The 25,410-nt window shown below is 41.2% G+C and overlaps 1 pseudogene; it reads right to left on the reverse strand.

The window, feature by feature from the left end:
• Positions 1-9,809: 9,809 nt before the first annotated feature.
• LOC127985974 (trace amine-associated receptor 13c-like) lies at positions 9,810-14,483 on the reverse strand (annotated as a pseudogene).
• Between the last annotated feature and the right edge of the window lie 10,927 nt (positions 14,484-25,410).

Consider the following 25,410-nt stretch of genomic DNA (forward strand, 5'->3'; position numbering starts at 1 on the left):
AAGATCTTTAATAGGCTTTTGCATTTTGGATGTCTGTGTGAAAGAAAATTAGAAAATTTTCTGAGATCAGTGCAGTAGAAGTGAGAGCAAGGCATTAAGTTAACATATATATAAAAAAAATGTGTGCAGACAAAATAATAAAGAGAAGTAAAGATAAATAATTATTCTTATAATTTTTTACATTGATAGTAAAATAGAGTTGAGACTGTCAATTCATACAAAAAGTGTAAATACATCAGACAGAATAAAAAACTAAACAGAAAGAGGTATGTCATGGAAATTAGGAGAAGTTGGTTAAAATAGTTAAATAGGTGAAAAAAAGATCTAATGAAATATTAAATAATTTACTATATGAATATATCTAAAATTAAATTAAAAACTGTATTGTAATATTATAGGAGAAAGTATGGCAGTCACTCTGGTGGAAATAATATGATTAAAATATCCACTTGAGTAAAGAGCTTACAAACAAGATCTAAAAAAAAAAATGTTTTATATTATATATATATATATATATATATATATATATATATATATATATATATATATATATATATATATATATATCGGTTAAAATTAGCTGATACAGTTTGCTGCATTCACGACTGTGAAAGAATCAGCAGAGCTTGTACAAGCTTTTTTCATCGTTTAATCTTTTTCAGATGTTTCCAAATGTTGAAATTGGGTTGAGCATCTATCTATACAATGACTCCGGCAAGCAGAGCTTCTCAAAGTTGGGAATAATCAAAGGAGAGCTGCGGTCCTCAGTGGGGCAGGAAAGGGTAAGCATGCTGGTGCTTGAGTGTGGAATGCACACACACCAACGCAGAGAAAAAAATAGGCCCTTTCTGTGCTGCAGCATCAGGCACAATTTGGTCTTAATCCAGCCCTGAAGGCGCTGCATTGCCATTGAGACTTGCCTATGATAAGTTCACAGCTGAGCAGACATTTTTCATCGTCACATTTGCAGATGCCGTACTGCTGGAATTCGTGATTGGTTGACAGCAAATTTCAAATATTAAATGGAACGATAAAATAACGTTATTAACCAGTTAATGGCCATTTAAAATTTTCGATTCTGTTCGGAACTATAAAATTAGATTTTGTTTCTGTTTCTGTTCCTGTTAAAATTTCATTTGTTTCTGTTCCATTTTGTTCCTTGAACCAGTTCAGAGCCCTGCTCTCCTATAGTAGAGAATGAGTGGAACTGTTCCTCAGGGGATCTGTAGAGCATTGGCTGATGCGATACTGTACTGCTGACGGCTGCATGGTTACAATTTTGTCTCTTAACAGTATCGAATATAGAAGTAAATTAGTTCATAAAGTCATTACTTCTGTGATGTTGAGAAATGTCAATACTTGTTGATGCTTTATTTTTCGTTAATTTAGCCACTGTATTGAATAAATACTTGGGTAATGTTTGTTTTCTTCTAAAAGAAATGTGAAGTAATCAGATCTAGCAGATTTTAATGCTTTTCTGTAGGATAGGTTACTTTTCTGCCAAGCAATACAAAATACCTCTGGCTTTGTTTTCCTCCAGCTGCGCTCCATTTTTTCCGGGATGCTCTCTTTAGGGTGCGAGTATGCTCATTATACCATGGTGTCAGACTGTTTTCCTTAGCCTTTTGGTTTGGTTGGTTTTAAATAAATCAATAAATCAATAATAAATAATAAATCAAATCACTTTTTCTGATTAATATTGCGTACTTGTTTGATTAGCGACCAGAGTGAACTTTGCTTGGGATTCCATCACCAAAACTCAGTCTTATTATGCCCTGTTAAGAGTCAGCATGATTATTGCATAGGTGTGCCTTAGGCTGTGCAACCTAAAATGTGCAGTTTTACTGTATTGGGGGGTCCAAAAACCATTCAGTATCTGGTATGACCACCATTTGCCTCACACAGTGCAACAAATATCCTTGGCATAGTTGATCGGGTTGTTGATTGTGGCCTTTACAACATGAGTTACCTGGAGACTTACAGCTGCACTGACAGAATACTTAACACACAAATTCCATATTTTGCACACAATATTTTGCATATTTTAAACACACTTTTTTTCACAAGGGAACCTCTGCAGCTAAACCAGAATGTGGCAGCAAGAGTAGTCTTTAACAAGCATTGATGTTTTAGGACATTGATATTTGCCTACAAAATATATATTTATTTGGCATTAATATACCTTCATATAGTCACAGAGTTTTCCAGCTGCGATTATGATGTAGATGACATCAAACTGTTCCTTAAGTCAATAAAAAATAAGAGAGGAGTTTTAGTTAGTGAGAATTTCCCAGTTTAGTTTGAAGTGTACAGCAGAAGTGCATGTTTCTCGCCAGAGGCTTTGCTCTGACACATCGAGCCCAGCGTTAGTTCAGTCAGGCCATGGAGGCAGGGCTGTGAACAGCTGATGCGGTCAGCTGTCAAATCGCTCCAATCACCACCTCTCTCCTATTAAACACGGGACATATATATATGTGGTTATATGTGCTCGGTAAGTATGCTCAATGGCTCGCAAGGCTCAAACTGCTCACGAGAGCCCTTTGCTCGCCCATGAACTATCAGACGGCAAATCTATCTCCATAGGAAGCATTAAATCAGGTTTTGCAGGATTCCCACAGAGTATCTCACCAGATTCAGTCGTGAACTTAAGCGAATTCGGCGTGTTGTTTGTGAAAAACAAGTGAGCTCTTGATATAGACACTTCGCACGCGATTCATCGTCAGAGATCTGCTCCCCGCTGGAAGAAACTATATTCAACAAAATCAAAGCATCCATGAACAACTGACAATTTCAACTTTAATTCATCTCTGGACGTCTTCACGAAGCTAAGCAAAGTATTTAATTTTTAAAGCCTAGTGCCATTTGGCGAACATGCTCAGAAATTGTTTATTGAAAAACTATTGTTCAGTTACGTTGCAAGGCATGCTATCATATTACCACATCAGTAACACAGTTAAATATTCCCACAAGCCTCGTTAATCTGTGGTCAAGGCTGTCGATATTAACGGCTGCTGCTTGAGGGATGCTTGATCAAACTTATCTGACAACTACAACACACTGGGTTTAATCCGTGATTTTCTGTTGCTCAAACACAATCAAGTGCTTTATACTACATGTACAGATCGTAATTTTGCTCGTATAAATGCTAAAACGTATCCGACAAGGGCTTATGCTGTTGCCTAAATTAAAGTCTGACCATATGATATATAGCTAGATAAAAAAAAAAAAAAAGGGGGTACTGCTTTAAAGGTGCAAGCTGATTTTCAGCTGTTTAAAGAGCTCCCTTCACTACTCCTATTTTCGACTGCGGGCGATCCCTCCCCACTCCACACGCTAGGAAGGTATTTAAAGCTATCAAGATATGGGACTGCTTGCTTGTGAGGTTTATATATTGTCCAACATCATGTGCTAGTCCTGCCGTGCTTTTGCCGGCTCCACTGCTGGCTTGCACTGACTGAGAGCGCACCTGATCAAACGCTTGGCTAACTGTTGGCTCATACACATTTGCCGTCATACAGGGTCATAGTACGGGTGTTCGAATCCTCTGCTGAAAATTAATGCAGTTTTTTCAGGGTTAATTGTATAAGCGCTTGGATTTAATAATTGCCAGGAAATTGGCACATTTGGGTTAATATTTGCTCTTATGGGTAACCATGGTTCATTTTATAAGCAGCTTCGCTCGAGTCTGTGCCTGTGGCTGTTGAGTGCTCTATTAATGCAATAAATTAATAAATAAATATTCCCTGCTCAGTTAAACTACTTTCTAAGACTGCAATGCATACAATCATATGCAGGGTTCCCCAGCATCAGGGTAGGTATTATTGCCATTTTAGCACAACAGCGGAACAATGTAACAATAATTAATTTGTGGCTAGTCCGCGAAATGCAGTGGAATCGTCAGTCATCAATCAGGGATATGTTGCACGTCTTTAAATTAAATCCCGAATGGATTAACCTTCTGTTATGCTACAAAAATCACATATCGAAGGATTTATGAACATGATGTGTCATTCTCCCACAAACATTAATCGTTATTGTGACAAAATCTAAGGGCATCATTATTGTAAGGACATTCATACAAACCATTGTACAGGGCCAAATGCGCCACCTGTTGGCAATTTGATGATTTTTCTAGAACAATGGAATGCTAATGCAACTTAAAATCCAAACGTTTTACAAGTAAGGGTGTCCGTGGGGTATCTGTGCATGTGCTTAACTAAGGTAAGAGTATTTATGCAAAAAAAGGGGTAATTTACCCAGTCTGAAGTGCTGGAACATTAAATTTCTTGGAAGTGCTTGGATTTACTCAAGGGAGTAAGAACCCTGGTGTACCTTCACGGAACTACAGAGGGAGACAAAGACTAACCATCCTACGAAACCATCGGGAATCATTAGTGAGAAATACTGGCTGCATCCGATCTTGGGCAGCAGACTCGATGAGAATCAGGTGTGTTTGACTCACCAGCACCTTACAAACCAATCGCAAATCTGACTAAAGCTGTGCAAACCGGGTAGAATATTGTCCGACTAAGACTGCGCCGGCGCACAGGACCGTCATGTGTGCCATCAAGTATCGTGAGAGTGTTCGAGAGCAGCACGCTGATTCAGCCTGCACTTTCTCCAGAGCAACAGCTGGAGCGCTGATGACAACACAGCTGTTCACGATTGGCCAGACTCACCACATGACTATGATCACGTGTGTTTCGAGGTTTATTCAACATTTCAGTTCCAAAAATGGCCATAAATCTGCGTTTAGAATGGTAAAGCTTTTAATGTAGTCAGCTGTTGTATTGAGTCAAGTCATCATCATCATACATCGATCAAAGCGCATATACCCTCTGTATTAGCATGTAAAAAAAAAAAAATAATAATCATGCAAACTTATTCTTGAAATATATGGCACCGTATTAAGCAGTTTAGAGTATCTGTGCTCACGAAATGTTCTGAAACGCCTGCATATTTGACAATTCTGCATTTTATTTACTTCATAGTGATAAGTATGTGATATAGACATGTCTGTTTCTATTCATGAACCGATTTTGGACAGGCTCTGAAGCAGATTAATGGTCTTTAGCTGATCTACAGCTAAATATAGGAGTGTTGGTTATAACCAGTGGATATTTCGTACTACGTACATTTAATAATAATAAAATACGACACTGACCGCAAGGGAAAAAGGAGAATGATGAAGAGGATGAGAAGAATGAGGAGGAGGATGAGAAGGAGGAAATGAAGAATGAGGAGGATAATAAGAATAAGGAAGAGGATGAAAGGGAGATTGAAAATGAGGAGGAGAGGAATGAGGAGGAGGATGAGAAGAAGGAAATGGGGAAGAAGAAGAATGAGGAAGGAACTGCTGCTAAGAGAAAACCCTCGCTGCTATGTGAAAAAAGGGGGCTGCTGTTTTGTTAATGGAGATGGAGAAAGCAAAGTTGGATGAGGAGATGAGAAAAAAATATATATAAAGGAAAAGGGGCTGCTGTTTTCTCCTACTGGGAGATCACCCCTTGCTGTGATACATGAGGGGGCCGCTGTTATCCCTCAAGCGAGGGACAAACTCCCCCTCAAAAGAAAGGGACCTGCTGTTCTCACCAGCTGGAGAGAACACCCTTTGCTGCTATGGCAGAGGATGAACACACAGCAGAGTATTCCTTCAGCAGAGGATGAACACACCTGCTACTTAAAATAAGAGGGGACTTGCTATTCTCTCCCTCGCTTTAGAGGGGAGAACACCCCTCTCCTACCATAAGCTGCTTAAGGACATCTCTACAACATTATCTTTCTCTATTGCAGGAAGGAAACAATGAAATGCTACTCTCCTACCACTAATACCAAGCTCAGGGACATACTGCTCTTTTGCGGTTCTCCCGCTGGAGAAAAAAACCCTTCGCTGCTATTACCAGCTACCTTATTTATAGAGAGGCCGGCTATTTTCTGCCTCATTAGAAGGGAGAAAACCCCTTCGCTAGCCAGTAGGCTACATTAAGGATATCTCAATAAGACTGTCTTTTCTCTTTGCAGGACTGAAACAAGGTTGGTTTTGGGGGTTCTTCATCTGGCAGTAATACTCTCATTATGTTTTGGGGGTTAATGTTAAAGCTCTTGTATGTTCAATTATTCTGGGAACAAGAACCCCCATAAGGAACCATAACGCCAAAGATAAATTGTTTTCAATAAACTCAAGTAAACTTGCCAAAGTGGTTCCTGTCTGAAATCGAGTGCAGCCTTAGTTCAGTCAGGACATGGAGGCAAGGCTGTGAACAGCTGATGCGGTCAGCTGACAAATCGCTCCAATCACCACCTCTCTCCTATTAGACACGGGACATATATATATACATGGCACTACTGCTCAGTAAGTATGCTCAACCGCTCGCAACCCTCCCTCCTTCCCCATTATAAGCATGAGCACATTACTGTGCACCTTTTGGCTGTCGTCTTCTTTTTTTTTCTCAGATTACTAAGGCTTCCAAAATCTTAGCTGGTATGGACCTCACTGTTGAGAGACACCCATCTTCAAAACCAGGCTACAGGATAGACGTCCCACTGCCACATCCATATGATTATCACTGTTTGCTTTAAATACTTATAAAAAGTCTTAATTGTTATGTATTTCTTAATTCATGGTTCCAGGGGGTTAATGTTAAAGCTCTTGTATGTTCAATTCTGGGAGCAAGAACCCCCATAAGAACCATACCGCCAAAGATAAATTGTGTTTAATAAACTGAAGTAAACTTGCCAAAGTGGTTCCTGTCTGAACTGCAGTTCACATGCCTAGCATACTGTGGTGTGTTTGTTTAGTGAAGAGTAAACGCAAGCGTTCAGCTCTCGCAGAAATTGGATGAGCTCTGCTGCACTCATTGTGATGCATTCGTGAGATTCTCAGGGGATATGAGTATTCCATCAAATTTTACCCGAGTTTGTAGCAGCATATTCATGAGTGCGTTCGCCTCTCACCAGAATAGCGATGCATATGCAGCAGCAGTTTTGTTTGCCCTTGATTTCTGTGGTAATCTAGTGAGTGGGCGGAGCATGTTTAATTTCCACTAGAGCAGAATGCATGCTGCGCGTTGTGTCTCGTTGAGAACATGGAAAGGATCTGAAGGGAAATTTCTCCCTATCAGTAATTTCCTTTTGTTTATGCTGTACTCCATCTTTATTTTTTTTTTTATAAAACATAAAAATCATTATCATCCACATTCACAGATTCCAGCATACCAACGCTATCTCACAACCAATTCGTCCTCACGAGTGAGGTCCGAATATGTACGACCTCACTTTTTATACGGTTTGTCTAAACCCCAGTGACAGTTAAGTTTAAGGGCGGGGTTAGGTGTAGGTCATTCGTACAAATTCTTACGAATTGTGCAACTCGTATAATACGTATGATTTGGCAAAAAATTTATGAATTTGTGTGGTCGTAAGAATTTGTACGGATAAGCCACCTTGTAAAATATGTACGAATTGCCGTGAGATCGGGTTGAGCATACTGGTTATGCCAACATCGAGGGGATGTGTAAGAATGGTTATGAGAAGATTACACTTGTTAAGGAGATGCTGCCATGCTATCTCTATATGAGGGAAGCATCTTGTCTAAAGATGTAAGTCTATTAAGACTTCTTCCTTGCAAAGCAAGCACTAGCAAAATATTTAGAGGATGTGTGCATCCATGTCATCGTTATTTGATACCCGATGAAAAACCCAATCTTGGCATTGGTTGTTTGGGATAAGAGCATGCACACAATGTCCTTTAGGGGAAGATTTGCGTGCATTTGTGAGTGTTTTTTCAACAACAACAACAACAAAAAAGTCTCCACTCTCAGTTGTCTTTCTAATTAAGGAAAGAGGGGCAGACGTCTGCTTCTCGTGAGCTGTTGGAGGTTATGTATCATGCCACGGCAAGGTTTGACTTGCCGTGGAAGCGTGCTAAGAAGGTGACACCGCGAGGTCATCTCTATGAGCATTATATTCCTGGCCATTGCCCTCCAGCTCAGGTGAGCCCTCCATTTCTTCCTGATCTCCATACAGAGATTGACTAGAAAAGGAAGAAGTCATTTTTCTTATGCATCCATCGATTCCAGCATATGAGTACGCAATATCAAGGTGATGCGCAAAAACGGTTTCAGGATGAGGTAGCTGAGTTGCGCCACCATGGCAGATATCCGGAAGAAAGTAAGGCTTAGGCATAGAGGAGCAACAATAATGTACATTATGTGGAATGGTTTTTTAGTTTTTTTAAACTTAAACTGCAAAAACAAATTTCCTTACACCAATTACACAAAGCAACGTCATATGACCCCTTTAGTCAATCCAATAAAATAATCAATTTAATAATCCATTCCTTTTATTTAATAAATAAAAAAAAAGAAAAGAAAAAGAGTGTGAGGTTTCAAAACAATGGTTTGCATAATTTTAGCCATTGTTTGGATTAAAAAAAAAACCAAATCGGCCTACATGAGGTGATGTTTAGCAGTTACAGTATTTAATCACATCAGTTTAAATGAAACAATAAATATTACTTCAACTTACTTAAAAAGTTACATTCAAATATTTACTATTTTTATTGTTAGGCTTTACCTTTGTGTGTAGCTCCACCCTTTAAATGCATTTTGGATAAATCTGAAGTTACTTTGTTTCAGATGTTTTAATCTGAGGTGTGCTGTAAGCCATTTTAATTATTCACTTTGTGATAAACCACCATGATACGGTAATACATTTGACAATTACACATACTTCTATAAGACTGTCCTCTTTGGCTATGTTTACATGCACATTTTTGGTTCAATTGAACTGAATTCATTCCGATTGATGAATCTGAATGTAGTGTTTACACGAATGCTAAATAAGTGATCGGGTTGATGTGCATGTTATGTCAAAAGCTTCAAATCGGAATCAGTTTTTTTATACATGCACACTCTGCACAAATATTGAAAGTGAAAATTCAAATGACATATAGATGATTTAAAGTTTCTCAATGTTTGCACATGATAACCACTCTCCTACATGGTTTCTTTATAAGTTTTTAACAGCAGAATTAATATCTATCCATTTATGGATAAATATTAATATAAACCACTGTGCTGTGCTGCTCGTAATAATCACAAAAAAAAAGCCCCTGTGGATGAGTATCTGAAACAGGGTTCTCCTGCTCCACTTCACAGTTATTGAGTGAGAGTTTTAAAATGACAGGACACGTTTATACATCACTTTAAATATAAAAGGAAGAGCCACTCGTTCCGTGCATCATCAGTATAACATTACTTCTGCGTCATTACAGTCCTTTCAGTTTCTGGGTTCTATCCGATCGGGTGTTTATATGCACTCTCATTCGTATTAGAAGAGGAATAAACCACCCGCTTCAATCCGATTGAGCTCAGTTATAACAAGTGCGATTAAGCGATTTAAGGTGTTTAAATGAAGTGTTTAAATGAAGGCTTTTCAGTCCGAATGAGCAGTCAGTCAGATTACAAACGGACTATTTGGTTGCATGTAAACATAGCCATTGTGTCTGTCATTATGTTTTTGCATATCCATCTTTACCTTTTATTGTATTAGTCTGAAGATTTGGGATTAAATTTTCCTAAACTAATGCAACACAACAGAACATTTTGTCACTTAAACATACTGTGTAAAAATAAGTTGGTAATTCTGACAAAACCTGCAAAAATTTTGTACAGTAGCAATGACACTCGAAAAAAATCTATAATAATAAAATGCATGGAGTGTAAATTACAACCATTATGATTATTTACCTTTATGACGATTGCGGGTTTTTTGAAAATTTTCTCAGAATGATGGCTTTATCAGTTTAATTACAATTGATGTTCTGTAAAAATATTGACCAGAGAGGATGCTGGCTGAAATATTTTCAGAGTTAAGATGAGTTTAACTGTCTTTTTAAACCAGGGATAAAATAAAGCATAGACCATAGGATTCAGACCTGAGTTAGTATACATGACCCATGTCAAAACATTTATGATTGTTGAAGGAACTGCTGATATTGTCACGCTATCAGTCTCTGTTTCCTGGGTGTCCTCTAGTGAGCGCACTTCTCCTTAGGCACTTCACCATAGGCACTTTAATTCCGCTTGTCTGGTCATGTCGTCACAGTAATTGCACTCCAATTAAATCGCACAGGTGTTGACTATCCTTAGTCATTAGTCTCCCTATATAGAGCTGTCTTTCTCTGTCGTCTTTATGGAGTCCTTACCCTATGTGTCTCATGCTCTCGTTTCCCCAGACTTCCTCTACCTTCTCGTTCTTCCGAGTTCCCCGTTTCATCCGGTTCCCTTTTTGTTTGGTTTGTCTCTCAAGACAGTTTTATTTTGTATTTAACCTGTTTGTGCAATAAACCTTACCTGCTATTGGATCTTACCCTTTCCTTGTGTTTTTCCCTTAACCCAACCGTGACAGAAGGACTCCATCATGCCTAGATCCAGCGGTGTGAGATTTCAAATCTGTTCCCCAGCCACCATGGAGGAACGGAGGAGGAGATTCCGGAACTTAACCACCCTTCATCAAAAGGGAAGCGAGGTGGGTGGCCTGGCGCAATTGTTTTGGACTTTGGCAGTCGGGTTAGGTTACAATGATGCAGCACTTAAAGATTTGTTTAATAATTGCCTGGATGATCCTTTACCTCAATGGGAGATGAAGGGGTTAGAGATCCTGGACTTTTGGGGGTTTACCAAATACCTGCACCATCGTGCTCAGTGGGATGCAACAACCACACCAGAAGTTCCAGACAAGACTGCCACCTGCCCAGCGCCACCGCACAAGATGGCCGCCAGCCCAGCGCCACAGTACAAGATGGCCGCCAGCCCAGCGCCACAGCACAAGATGGCCGCCAGCCCAGCGCCACAGCACAAGATGGCCGCCAGCCTAGCACCACAGCACAGGATTGTCGCCAGCTCAGAGCCACAGCTTAAGATGGACGACTCAACGCCTGAGTCTCCAGACAAGGTGCCGCCGACTCGCCATCGTGGAGGACGGAGGAGGAGGAGACAGGCGTCGACCGTCCCTCAAGGCCTGGAGAAAGTCCCAGAGGCCGAGGCTGTTCCCGAGGCGGAGCCCGATGCAGTTCCCGAGGCGGAGCCCGATGCAGTTCCCGAGGCGGAGCCCGATGCAGTTCCCGAGGCGGAGCCCGATGCAGTTCCCGAGGCGGAGCCCGAGGCGGTGCCCAATGCCGAGGTGGTGCCCAATGCCGAGGCGGTGCCCGATGCTGTTCCAGAGGCCGATACCGATGCTGTTCCCGAGGCGGTGCCCGAGGTGGTGCCCAATGCCGAGGCGGTGCCCGATGCAGTTCCCGAGGAGGTGCCCGATGCCGAGGCGGTGCCCGATGCTGTTCCAGAGGCCGATGCGGTGCCCGATGCCGAGGCGGAGCCCGATGCTGTTCCCGAGGCCGATGCTGTGCCCGAGGCTGTTGCCGATGCAGTTCCCGAGGCGGTGCCCGATGCCGAGGCGGTGCCCGATGCCGAGGCGGTGCCCGATGCTGTTCCCGATGCCGATGCAGTTCCCGAGGCGGTGCCCGATGCCGAGGCGGTGCCCGATGCCGATGCGGTGCCCGATGCCGAGGCGGAGCCCGATGCTGTTCCCGAGGCCGATGCTGTTCCTGATGCAGTTCCCGAGGCGGAGCCCGAGGCTGTTCCCGATGCCGAGGCGGTTCCCGATGCCGAGGCGGTGCCCGATGCCGAGGCGGTGCCCGATGCCGAGGCGGTGCCCGATGCCGAGGCGGTGCCCGATGCTGTTCCAGAGGCCGACGCGGTGCCCGATGCTGTTCCAGAGGCCGATGCGGTGCCCGATGCCGAGGCGGAGCCCGATGCTGTTCCCGAGGCCGATGCTGTTGCCGAGGCGGTGCCCGATGCTGATGCGGTGCCCGATGCCGAGGCGGAGCCCGATGCTGTTCCAGAGGCCGATGCCGATACTGTTCCCGATGCAGTTCCCGAGGCGGTGCCCGAGGCTGATGCCGATGCAGTTCCCGAGGCGGTGCCCGATGCCGAGGCGGTGCCCGATGCTGTTCCAGAGGCCGATGCGGTGCCCGATGCCGAGGCGGTGCCCGATGCTGTTCCAGAGGCCGATGCGGTGCCCGATGCCGAGGCGGTGCCCGATGCTGTTCCAGAGGCCGATGCGGTGCCCGATGCCGAGGCGGAGCCCGATGCTGTTCCAGAGGCCGATGCTGTTTCCGAGGCGGTGCCCGAGGCTGTTCCAGAGGCCGATGCCGAGGCGGTGCCCGATGCCGAGGCGGTGCCCAATGCCGTTCCAGAGGCCGACGCGGTGCCCGATGCTGTTCCAGAGGCCGATGCGGTGCCCGATGCCGAGGCGGAGCCCGATGCTGTTCCCGAGGCCGATGCTGTTCCCGAGGCCGAGGCGGTGCCCGAGGCCGTTCCAGAGGCCGATGCCGAGGCGGTGCCCGAGGCGGTGCCCGATGCTGTTCCGGAGGCCGAGGCGGTGCCCAAGGCTGAGGCGGTGTCCGATGCTTTTCCGGAGGCCGAGGCGGGGCCCGAAGCCGAGGCGGTGTCCGTTGCGGTTCCGGAGACCGAGGCGGGGCCCGAAACCTTTCCCGATGCGGTGCCGGAGGCCGTTCCCGATGCAGTGCCCGAGACCACTTCGCCCTGGGGGACTCCGACGGTGACCATGAGGACGTGGTGGTCATCCGCTCCGTCCTGGGGGACTCCGGCGGTGACCAAGAGGACGTGGTGGTCATCCGCTCCGCCCTGGGGGACTTCGGCCGCGACCACGTGGAGGTGGTGGCCTTCCGCTCCGCCCTGGGGGGGCTTCTGCTTTGACCACATGGGTGTGATGGCCCTCTGTTCCGCCCGGGTGGGCATCACCTAATGTCCTCCATTTACCAATGTTTTTGTTTTCATTTGTTTTTTGTTTTTTCTATTTTCCTCCGTTGGACCTGGCCCTCCGTCCCTCCCCTCTTTCCTTCCGCCGGTCCACCACCCTCCTGGACTCCTTGTTTTGTGTTACACTTTCCTGTCTCTGCCTTTCCATCACGTCTGGTTGTTCCGTCTCTTTTCTTCCATTTTACCTGGTTGTCCTGTCTTTGTCTCTGTCTCTCCATTCCACCTGGTTGTTTGTCTCTGTTTTCTGACCCTCCGTCCCTCCCCCTAGTCCGCCTCCGCTTCACCTCCCTCCTACCTCTTTTTCTGTTGGGTTTTCCGGGGTTTCAGGTGGAGCATCTGGTAGCTGCTCCGTAGGGGAGGGGGTAATGTCACGCTATCAGTCTCTGTTTCCTGGGTGTCCTCTAGTGAGCGCACTTCTCCTTAGGCACTTCACCATAGGCACTTTAATTCCGCTTGTCTGGTCATGTCGTCACAGTAATTGCACTCCAATTAAATCGCACAGGTGTTGACTATCCTTAGTCATTAGTCTCCCTATATAGAGCTGTCTTTCTCTGTCGTCTTTATGGAGTCCTTACCCTATGTGTCTCATGCTCTCGTTTCCCCAGACTTCCTCTACCTTCTCGTTCTTCCGAGTTCCCCGTTTCATCCGGTTCCCTTTTTGTTTGGTTTGTCTCTCAAGACAGTTTTATTTTGTATTTAACCTGTTTGTGCAATAAACCTTACCTGCTATTGGATCTTACCCTTTCCTTGTGTTTTTCCCTTAACCCAACCGTGACAGATATAGTATGGAATCCAACAAAGCAGATAAACTGTGACAATGATTCCTAATGTCAGAGCAGCTTTGCTCTCTGATTTCCTTCTCACTGAACCTTCATTTACACATTTGCCACCCTTCATCAGGGCGTTTATAACTTTCACTTGCTGATGTACAACATAGAAAATCCTCAAATATAAAGATATGATCAGAATACAAGGAAAAATAAAACACAAGATCAGATCAGTGACTCTCCAAGCAAAACTAATCATAACAGAACACTCTCCATAACACATATTTGTTTTGCTTGAAATGTCAAAATAACCATTACCAATTGCAAAGGCAGTGCTAGAAGTTGAGGAAAAAACCCAACTCAAACAGATGCTTATTAATGTTTTAGTCGTGGTTATTTTCTGTGGGTACAGTAAAGGGTGACAAACAGCAACATAACGATCAACAGCAACTAAAACTAAATTACTTAGAGATACTGAAATAAGCAGCCATGTTATTGTCAAAAACAGTCCACAGAAAGTCTCCCCAAAGTACCAGCACATCTCAATCAGCCTCGAGGTCTCTATGGGCATCACAAGTCCAATAAACATGTCTGCCACAGCCAGAGAGAGAATGATCAGGTTGGTTGGAGTGTGAAGCTTCCTGAAGTGAGAGATTGAGATGATCACCAGCAGGTTCAGAAACACAGTCCACGCTGACACCAATGAAGAAAACATATACATGATATTGGATTCATGTCTGGAGCGTTTTCCCCTGATACACGATGAGTTGATAGCAGGAAAGCAGTATTGAGTCCCATGATCCTCTGTCTCATAGGCCATGTGTGAGCCTCCTCCTTTTAGGATTTTGTTCTACTTTCCTTACTGTCCTTTCATTTATAGTGTCTGGATCAGACTGACCCCAGCCCATCTACCGCCCACTCTGATGCAGCATAATGACATTTAATTAGTTATTGTTTGTATTCATTTATTCACACAGTAATCTGTTTAACAGCCCATACTAATGCATTTGGTAACACTTTAGAATTGGGAATAATTATTTAGCACTAACTATGACTTTCCCGTCAATAAAATCCTAATTTTATGGGGAGGGGTTGCACGTACTTTTTAATGTGTACTTGAGCAGCGCAGTACACTGTGACTCCATGTTGCTTTGAGCACATCATTCTGCACCCACAATGTGCATACGCGCTTTGTGCGGTCTGTTTTGAAGCGTTTCGTATTATCATGGTTTTGCGCACTGAAAGATTATTAAAAGCCTATATTTTTATACCTAGCCTACACAAAACAATTAAAATGAGGATAATTTAATTGTATATTATTTGTGTGTAGTGTAGGCTATATAAATACATACACTTCGTAGCTCTTGACATTATAAACATAAAATTGTGATATTTGGGTGAGGGCTTCGATAACTCACTCTTTTTTGACCATACATGTGTTTGCATCCCTGAATGTTTGTGTCACTTTTATTAGACAGGGTTGTATTATGTTTGTGTTTACAAATAATATGCATCTTGAAGTTGCACTGGCAAACAAGTTGAAGCACAAGTTGTAGAGCATAAGTATGTGCTCCTTAATAGCTTATATTTTGAGCACGTTGTTCATTGCACTTTAGCAATTTCTCAAATAAAGCCACAATTGCAAAAGTAAGAATGTTTTTATTCGCGGCTTTTTTGGAGTAAAACAGTGATTCCACTGTTACCACTTTATCTGCGTGTAATGTTGTAGTAGCTCAAAGTTTTTTGCTGTTTAAACTTTAAACCATTCCTTTATTACTGTGATTACTGGTGAAAACAGACAATGTGCTGAAATTTTAGAAGAGCATCAATTCATGGAAAAAATATAACTTGAAATATGTGGATAAAAGGTTTCTGCCCAATGCGACCATGAAGTACAGCTTGGCAGCACTGCTTCTCCATCAATGAGAAAGTCAAGTTTATTATGCAAAGCTTTTAAGGTTAACTGTTGTTTTATGAATTGCAACACTCGTTACAACCTGTCAAACCTAAGTCCATTTCCAATACTTTTTAACCTAAATTAATTTGTTAAAGAGCCAGTAAGATGAAAATTCTAAGCTTCCTATCACTGTTTATAAGTCCTGTACATTAGGTTTAAATCCATCCAAGGTTAAAAACATTGTCATTTTGTCAAAATATCATTTTAAAATTACCTCAATTCTCAGAGATCCCCAAACGGTTCGCGCGAAGCTGTTCAAAAGATTCAGTTTCCTTTTACCCCACCTTTCGGTAGCATACTGTGTTCTGATTGGTCAACTAACATAGTCAGTTTTGATTGGTTGTTCCACACACACCTTCATGGTAAACAATGCGTTAGCATCTGTTTGGGGTGAATTATGTCTTATTCTCTCACTGCGAAGCAAGCAGTAAAATAAAAAACTTGAACATTATCGCTGCTTTTTCTTCTGTGCGGGTGTATTCAAGCCGCGTGCTTCAGTTTGAATCTGAATAGCGCGTTCAGCGCGGGGGCGTGGTCACATTAGATAAAACGAAGGGAGACATGAAAAACAGACATCGTGTTGTGTTCATATGGATTACTTTATCACAGAATATCTGTTTTCGGCAGCACTTGTTTAGTTTTAAAGTAGACATGTCAAGCTTTCTATAGATATCTCTCTCATGTCTCTTCGTTGAGTATTCACAGAGTTACACTTCATTTTAATGACGTGTTTGTAAATGAAGATCAGCTCAGACAGGCTGCAGACAGCACACATACTGATAAGACGCTCGGGAGAAAACAGACACATAACTTCATAATCATACTTCGTGTTGTGATTCGGAGATGCTCGTTGTTCTAAATAAAGTTGGTAATGAACCCTCTTTTATGGCCAAACGCTTTGAAAACCCCGCCTTGTATTAACTGAGATTAGAAGAGCAGTCATCAGTGAAATGTTGTGAACACAACAAAAGGGATTTGTTGTACTGCTCTGGTATTGTGGTAAAAATGAATTTTAGCCATTGGTTCTTCTGATCTTCATTCTTTGGCAGTGAAAATAAAACAAACTTGCCTTTACAATTAAAAACACACTGTCTCCTCGACATGATGCTATCACACCAACCAGAGCGTCTGTGTGGGGGGGTGGGGCAGGTCAGAGTTCCGTTTCTCCCAAGACGGTAGGCGGAGATTATTATGCAAAGTGTTCTAGTGACGTACATAGGGATGGGCAAAAGATTTGAAATCTATAACGACTCGTTTCAGTGATTCAGAGTCGACTCCTTACTTTAGAAGCCAATAACTTTATAAATCGTGTACTTTTTGGTTTAATTACTTTGCACATTGTTTACACTGATGGACAGCTACATCATACATTGTAATACAGGTAATTTTTGATTTCCCATCTGTGTGGCTCTTTAAAGACTACTTTTTGTTTTTGTTTTAATAAAATTGGCTAAAACTTGACTAAAACCTTTTTGCGTTTTCGTCGACTAAAACTTGACTAAAACCTTTTTGTGTTTTCGTCGACTAAAACTTGACTAAAACCTTTTTGTGTTTTCGACGACTAAAACTTGACTAAAACTATCACGTTTATAAGTGACTAAAATGTGACTAAAACTAAAAAGCATTTTCGTCCAAAAGACTAAGACCAGGGATGTAGTGGGGACTAAACGCACGTAAACGCCGTTTACGCACCTCCCAAAATTCGGAAATTGCGTTTACCCAACTCCAAAGTGCGTTTATCCACCTCTAAATTGAGGTCTAAATTTAAATCGTTTCGGTTTCATATTGTTCATTATTAGTTTCATACTGTAGGTTGTTTGTTGTTAAAGATGAAGTCTTTCATATTGCGCTGCAACTTGTCAGTGTTGACCAATGCTTGCGGTGTTGCCAGTAGTAGTGGGAAGTTTGGATCATTTTACTGACTCGGATCTTTGAGTCTCGTTCAGTAAAATGAACTAATCTTTTCTCTTCCCATCTCTATGGGACTGACAGGAAGAATAAAAGACCCGGACCTCACTTGTCGATTCAGAACCATAGACAGTAAAAGTTCAGAACCCATATGGTGTGTAATGCGCATGTGCGGTCAACACAAAATGAATGAATCACTCGGTAGTCCTGAGTCATATTAAAGATTCGTTCAAAATGAACAACACGCAACAGACTGCATCAAGATTCAAAAATGGATATCCGGCAATTAATAATAATAATAAAAACTTATTATCTTTATTTTGAATAGAAATCATCACTCATACAGCAGCCATTCATTTCATCTCCGGTTTATTTGTGTTCGTATACATACAATATCCACGATCCGCCAGGGCTATATCCCAATGGTGCGCACATTTGAATAGATGATAATTTTATGACTGTTTGTTTGTAAAATATTTCGTCATATAGAATAACATTTCTATTAATTTTACACTGATTTATGCGATCTGAAGAACTAAAACAGCTAACAGAGCTAACGATTACTCTCGTATTGATTCGCGTCAGCTATGACATCAGTGTGATATCATTAGTTTGTAAAGCTGTCAATCATCTCACGTGAATGACGTGATCAAAAGGATGTCCTTTTGCAATGAAGTTGTCTGTGTCATTGCAGTCTGTGTCATTGATAAAATATATGAAAGACAAAAGTGAAAAAAAAATATTTGATTCCAGCTTGTTAAATGTGAATATGTTCTACTGTTTTCTCTCCTCTGTGACAGTCAACTGAATATCTTTGAGTTGTGGACAAAACGAATCATTTGAGGACCATTACTGGGCTTTTGGGGAAACACTGATCCACATTTTTATGACATATTATAGACCAAACAACTAACCGATTAATTGAGAAAATATTCAACAGATTAATCGACTATGAAAATAATCCAAAATCCCTAATCATTGCTTACAAGTGCATTGCATTGGAACCCCTGGATATAAGCCTCCCTCTCTATTCCTCTTTTAAAAAAAAATTTTCTCTCTGTTTTATCATTTAGTAAACTTTATAGATTTCAACCTTATTATTCCTTCTTGAGTCTCTTTAACAATAACTTAGATTAATGTATGAATTGAATAGTGATTGTGTGACCTATATGAGGGAACAACCAGTGATACCCTTGGTAGTAATATCAAATGATAGCCTATAGCGATGTCATCAGGATACACATACAGCGGTAGGCAGCGGCCCACCTTACTGTGACCACGATGTGGTCACCCAGAATTTGTAATTTATCCACCTCTTTTTTTACCACTACACCTCTGACTAAGACTAAGACTAAAACTAAAAGGGCTGGCAAAAACAACACTGGTGTCTGTGCAATCATTTGCAAAGTCAACAATATCACTGTAAATGATGCAGCAGTGTCTTTGCAGCAGTAAAAAAATACAAAATTGCCTAAGACTTAACCTAGAATAATTTTTAAAATAAGTTTGAGGTACTTCTGTGAGCAAGCATTTTTGCATGATTTGTCTTGCTTTGACTGGGACAGAATTGCACTTATAGATAAAGGTGGAGCTAGCTTGGAAATATTTTTATGAAGGTATTATTAGTATTGTGGACAAGCATGCTCCCTTTCAGAGGTTAAGAGTAAAGGGACGTGAAAATGCGTGGTTTACCCCGGAGCTGGCTAATCTTCTTTAGCAGAGGAACCAAGCCTGGGCTAAAGCCAGGCAGTCTGGGACAAATTTAGACTAGCTCAGTTTTAGACAGTTGCATAATCATTGTGCATTTCTTATTAAAAAGGCATAATCTGATTTTTATTTAGCAGCCACAACGGAAAACCTAAACAATCCCTGTAAATTCTGGAAAGTCCTGAAAACGGTGTGTACCTCAAATTGTCATAATGAATTACCTCCATGTATTATTAAGGATAAAACAGTCATATCAGAAAAGTCTGCAATTTAAGAGTGCTTTAATAAGCACTTTTTTTCTAAGCAGGTTCCTTTTTTGAACGTCAACTCTTTGCCTTTCTCTGTTGCTGATGTGAAAACAGCTCTTATTGCTTTGGACCATAGTAAATCTCCTGGCCCTGATACTTTAGAGCCTTATTTTTTTGTGAATAAATGCTTATTTTATTGCAGAACCAATAGAAATTGTTTTGAATCAAACCCTAGTCAACAATGAGATACCAAGAATTCGGAAATTGGCATATGCACTCCCTCTTTTAAAAGGAGGAGATTCCTTGTCTTTGGATAAATATAGACCAATTTCCAAATTACTGATTTAGCTAAAGTGTTAGAAACATTGGTTGTTGATCAGTTAAAAGAGTATTTGGTTTCCAATCATATTTTGTCTGACATACAGTCAGGGTTTTGAAGGCAGCATAGTACTACTACTGCTGCAATGAAGGTCATTAATGACATTATTGAGGCAATGAAATGAAAGCTTTAGCCTAAGTTCTGCCAGGAAGACCCAGTTACTTCGTCACTAATTACCTTCATCATTATCCAATCACGTCTTTATACTTCAGTATATAAGATTGGTACTTACACATGTTTGAGTTCGCAGATGCCGACGCGATTGTTCCTTGCTCAAGCTGGCGCGTTTATTGATTTACTTGCTATAGTTAAGTTTGTGTCCTGCAAACTATCGCAAGTTGGACGTTCCTCTCAAGATGCACACGGGATCGTTGGCTTTGCTCGATGTCACGGTGACTATCTGTGTTCATTCTTGTTGGATGATATACAGGCTTTCGGCTTTCTTGGCAGAGGATGTGAAACATTGGCGGAGTTCCGTGTGCTTTCCAGGGTTGCCAGGTTTTCTCAAAACCGCCAATCACTACTAAAAACTAGCCCAATCGCGTTCAAAAGTGGTTTCCCGGTAGAATTCATATTCTAGGGGCTAAATATGACATTATTGGGGTCACCTCAAACCCCGGACAGGAATAGCAACCTGCAGCAGCAAAAAAAAAAAAAACCCGGTTTTGGCTTTCCGAGATGTCGCGTCAGTGCTGCTTGGGTCTCAACACCTGAAAGGACTTTGGTCTCAATCAACAAATATTTTCATCTGTACGCTCATGTGAACCTGCACAAATTAAGTCTCTCTGGACCAGCAGACTGAATCAAGGTTCTTTTGGCATCTCGCCTCCATCACTTCATCAGTCTACAGCATTATAAGTATCATTTTTGTTCTATGCACTTGTGGCGCCGGGCATTAATTTTTTATTCTGCAAGGTTTTATACTCATACGTTCAAGATAAAGCACTGGCCGTTTCGTGCTTATCTAGCAGACTCGCACTGCATAATTAAGATGTTGATCATATTGGGAAGTCATGGCCTAATGGTTAGAGAGTCGGACTCCCAATCGAAAGGTTGTGAGCTTGAGTCCCGGGCCGGCAGGAATTGTAGGTGGGGGGAGTGCATGTACAGTTCTCTCTCCACCTTCAATACCATGACTTAGGTGCCTTTGAGCAAGGCATCGAACCCCCAACTGCTCCCTGGGCGCAGAAGCATAAAAATGGCTGCCCACTGCTCCGGGTGTGTGTTCACAGTGTGTGTGTGTGTGTGTTCACTGCTCTGTGTGTGTGCACTTCGGATGGGTTAAATGCAGAGCACAAATTCTGAGTATGGGTCACCATACTTAGCTGAATGTCACGTCACTTTTCACTTCACGTCACATATTGCATGCAATGTTTTGAATAACTCCTTCGTAATGCGGCATTTTAAGGCTTGTAATAAAAGCTACAATATTTTATAATGATAAAGATTGTTGTTCGTATTAATTTCTGTAAAAAAATACTCTTTGTCTAGAACACTTAAGATCGATTGTTTAAGATCAAAAAAGAAAAAATAAAAATAAAAAAAAAACCTTGGCTGTGCGTTCTATACTAGACTAACTGAGACTTGTCATGGCACTTGTATACTGTTGTTGTTCTCTTGTTGACCTGACTGCTTCTATTGTTCTCATTTGTAAGTCGCTTTGGATAAAAGCGTCTGCTAAATGATTAAATGTAAATGTAAGATATTTGTTGTCTTAATCCTATGCTTTAATCTCTGTTTTTCAGTCATTGTTTCATTTGCGCCTATTCCTGAATGCTTCGTACTGGAATGGGATTCTATGGCTTCAGATGCAGAGAACCGTTGCTCTCACCTCATCTTTACACGGCTTACTCTCGGACTAGCGCTATTATGAACACTGGATCTATCAAGCTGATGTATATATGGACCCTTTCATTTGAGTTATAGGTAAGATTCAGCTCAATGCTCAGCAGGCATCTTAAAGTCCACGTGACACGGAAGTTGCTGCTGACTTTATTTCAGAGTGGTGACATATCTCCAGTTTAATCCGAATATTAATTATATGGTTTTGTTCGCGCTCTGGTCTCTGTCTCACTCATAGCAAACTAATGGCTGGAGGGGTGTGTTATATGGATGTTCTGCACATGCTGTCAAACTGTCGTCAACAGAAAAACTATGCATTACAGAGTGGAAATGTTCAGATTTCGATTAAAGATTACGAAGACAAACAATGATTAATTGTTTACATCAAGATTAGCAATATGTGCTAAATTTCAATTTTATGCGGACTTTAAGCTACAATCAAGGCGCATCTACCGGTGTTAGTTCATTCTGTCTCTCATACCATTGACTTCAGTATTACTTGGCTGTTGCGGCCTTCACATTACACGCACTGTTGTGGCACCTTGCATAACTCCTACCACGTGGTCTATCGGGCAAGTTGTTCCAATTACAAACTCCAAGAAGTGATTATGAAAGAATGGGTTGCTATCAGTCAGGATTTAGCCCAGAAGTTGATTGAGATCATGCCCAGTCGAATTGCAGAGGTCCTGAAAAGAAGGGCCAACACTGCAAATACTGACTCTTTGCATAAATGTCATGTAATTGTCGATAAAGGCCTTTGAAACGTATGAAGTGCTTGTAATTTATATTTCAGTACATCACAGAAACAACTGAAACAAGGATCTAAAAGCAGTTTAGCAGCAAACTTTTGAGGGCTAGTGATTCTCAGGACTATTGGCCACGACTGTACACACAAGGCTTTCACATCACAGTTCATCGGGCCTCACTTTACATGGCCTAACGAGGCTTCACATTACTCACCCTAAAGCAGCTTTTGTTCATTTGACCTTAATGTCCTTCGAAAAATTGGCCAGTGATGGTTTTCTCGGCCTAGCTAGGCTTTTCCTAAAGCCTATTGGGGCTGTTCCATCTTCTGTGGCCCGCCGGGGCTGTTCCCACTGCGTCCTCTCGTGGCCCATATTACTGCTCTGGCCTATTGTGGCCCCCATCACTGCTCCGGCCTATTGTGGCCCCCATCTCTGCTCCAACCTATCGCGGCCCCCATCTCTGCTCTGGCCTATCGCGGCCCCCATCTCTGCTCTGGCCTATCGCGGCCCCCATCTCTGCTCTGGCCTATCATGGCCCTCATCTCTGCTCTGGCCTATCGTGGCCCATCTCCTCTACTGTATAAACTAAATCCCTTCAAGATATAATCCGATAAACGCACCGCTCTTTATTTTACCTAACGGAGCACCCCTTTCCAAGGCTCGTTTTAGAACTCACTTAACCACTGTTATCAAAAGCTGCAGTCTATCCCCCTCTCTCTATACCGGCCATTCATTCAGAATTGGGCAGCTACTACAGCAGCTGAACGAGGAATCTCTACGTCAGCTATTAAGATCATAGGCAGATGGTCTTCCTCAGTATTTGAATCATACATCAGACCTGAGAAAAAAAAAAAAAAAAAGACATACTCGAAGCTCAGCAAGCTCTCCAGTAACAAATCAGGTAAATTTTCATGCGATTACTGGTGGTGGTGTTACTGGTGGTATATTTAATTAAAAAATAAAATAAATCATTATCCAATCACGTCTTTCATACTTCAGTAAATAAGATTGATACTTACACGTTTGAGTTCGCACATGCCGACGCGATAACCTCCACCCTCCCCACCACCACCAGGATGGTCCTGTCCTTACCTTCCAGGGGGTTCGGCTGTGCCCCTGCCTTCTTCTTCAGGCAGGAAATGCTGGTCCGCTACCCTCGGATTATGAACTATGGACGGGGCCTTCCGCCAAAGAAATGTATAATAATGCTTGCTGTGTTGTCAATGTATGCTTTGTACATTTTATCTCCCGAGTCTTTCTGGTAGAACTGCAAGAACACTTGTGTAGCTATTTTTATAGATTTAGCCAAAGCATTTGATACAGTGAACCTTTACATTTTTTTGGAAGAGCTACAAAATGTTGGTTTTCCTGACCATATTGTTGATTGGTTTACTAAATAATTGGCAGATAGAACTCAGTGTGTTTATTTTGACAATTCCAAATCAGAAACTCTGAGTGTACCTTGTGGTGTACCGCAAGGATCAGTCTTAGGCCAATTTTATTTACTCTTTATATTAATAACTTGTGTGACTGCATTTCTCAGGCTCATTTCCATTTTTATGCTGACGATACAATTATTAATTGTGAGGCTGCGACTTTACACCAAGCTTTTTCTTATTTCTAAATCTGTTTTTAACCTTGTTCATATACAACTGTATCGGCTTAATCTAGTTTTGAATGTTGAGAAAACTATTATGCTTTACTCAAAATGTTATCTGTACCTACAGTTCGTACAGAGCTTGGTAAGAAGGCTTTTAGTTATGAAGCCCCGTCCACCTGGAACACATTCTAGTCTGAATTGCAATTGCGAACTCTGATTTATTTGAGTGAATTTAAACAACGCATGAAAGTCTTGGAAATAGATGCCATATATTGTTGTCTGTTTTTAAAATAACCAAATTGTTTTAAACCTATGGTTGGTATAAATTGTACTTTTAAGTAGTCTGATGTTGATGTTGTTTGTTTATGTGTCTGAGGATATTCAATAAATGTCTCTTGTTGTTGTGCATATGCTTGGTGATCATATTTGTAATTATGTGCTGTTTATATGCTGCCATTATGGCCAGGTATCTCTTGGAAAAGAGGTTTTAAATTTCAGTGAGATCATCTGGTTAAATAAAGGTTAAATAATAATAGTAAAAAAGTAAAATAAATATATATATATATATATATCAGAGCCACAGTTTAAAGTGTAACCAACAGTCCAGTAAAATAATCCAAAAGTAGCTTTCAAAATTAAATAATAAATAAAAGGAAAAGTATATTGACAAAACTATATAATTAGTCAAAGCATTTGATTAAAAAAAATGGTTTGCATGAATTTTTAGCCTTTGTTTGAATCATAAAAATTCGGCCTACATGAGGTGATGTTGCGCAGTTACAACATTAATTTATTCACATCAGTTTATATGAAACATTAAACATTAGTTCAGCTTAATTGAAAAGTTGGAATAAAATATGTAATATTGTTATTTACCTTTGTGTGTAGCCCCACACTTTAAATGCCTTTTGGGTGAATCTGAAGTTGCTTTGAGATGATTTAATCTTAGCAGGCTGTAAGCCATTTAATTTTTCTTTTTGTGACGAACCACAACAATAATAGACATGACACTTACACAGAGTTTTAATTGACTGTCTTTTTTTCATTATGTTTTTGATATCAACACAGATTCAGCATGACTGATAAAAGTGAAGCATAAAGTACATAATATCTGTCTTTATCAAATTTATTCCATTAGATTGAAGATTTGTGATAAAATGTTCCTAATAAGCTATTGCATCACAACTGAACATTTTGTCACTTAAACTTACTGTGTGAAAATAAATTTACTTAATTGTTAAATTCTGACAAAACCGGCAACTGTTAAAAAGCAATGACATTCAATAAAACAAGCTATAATATTAAAATGCATGGAGTTTAAATTATGCCTATTATGATTATTTAACTTTATGATTTTTTTGGCAATTATAGTTTTTGTGAAATTGTTCTCAGAATGATGGCTTTATCAGTTTAA

Source organism: Carassius gibelio, chromosome B21 (genome assembly GCF_023724105.1).
Source record: "Carassius gibelio isolate Cgi1373 ecotype wild population from Czech Republic chromosome B21, carGib1.2-hapl.c, whole genome shotgun sequence".
NCBI lineage: Eukaryota > Metazoa > Chordata > Actinopteri > Cypriniformes > Cyprinidae > Carassius > Carassius gibelio.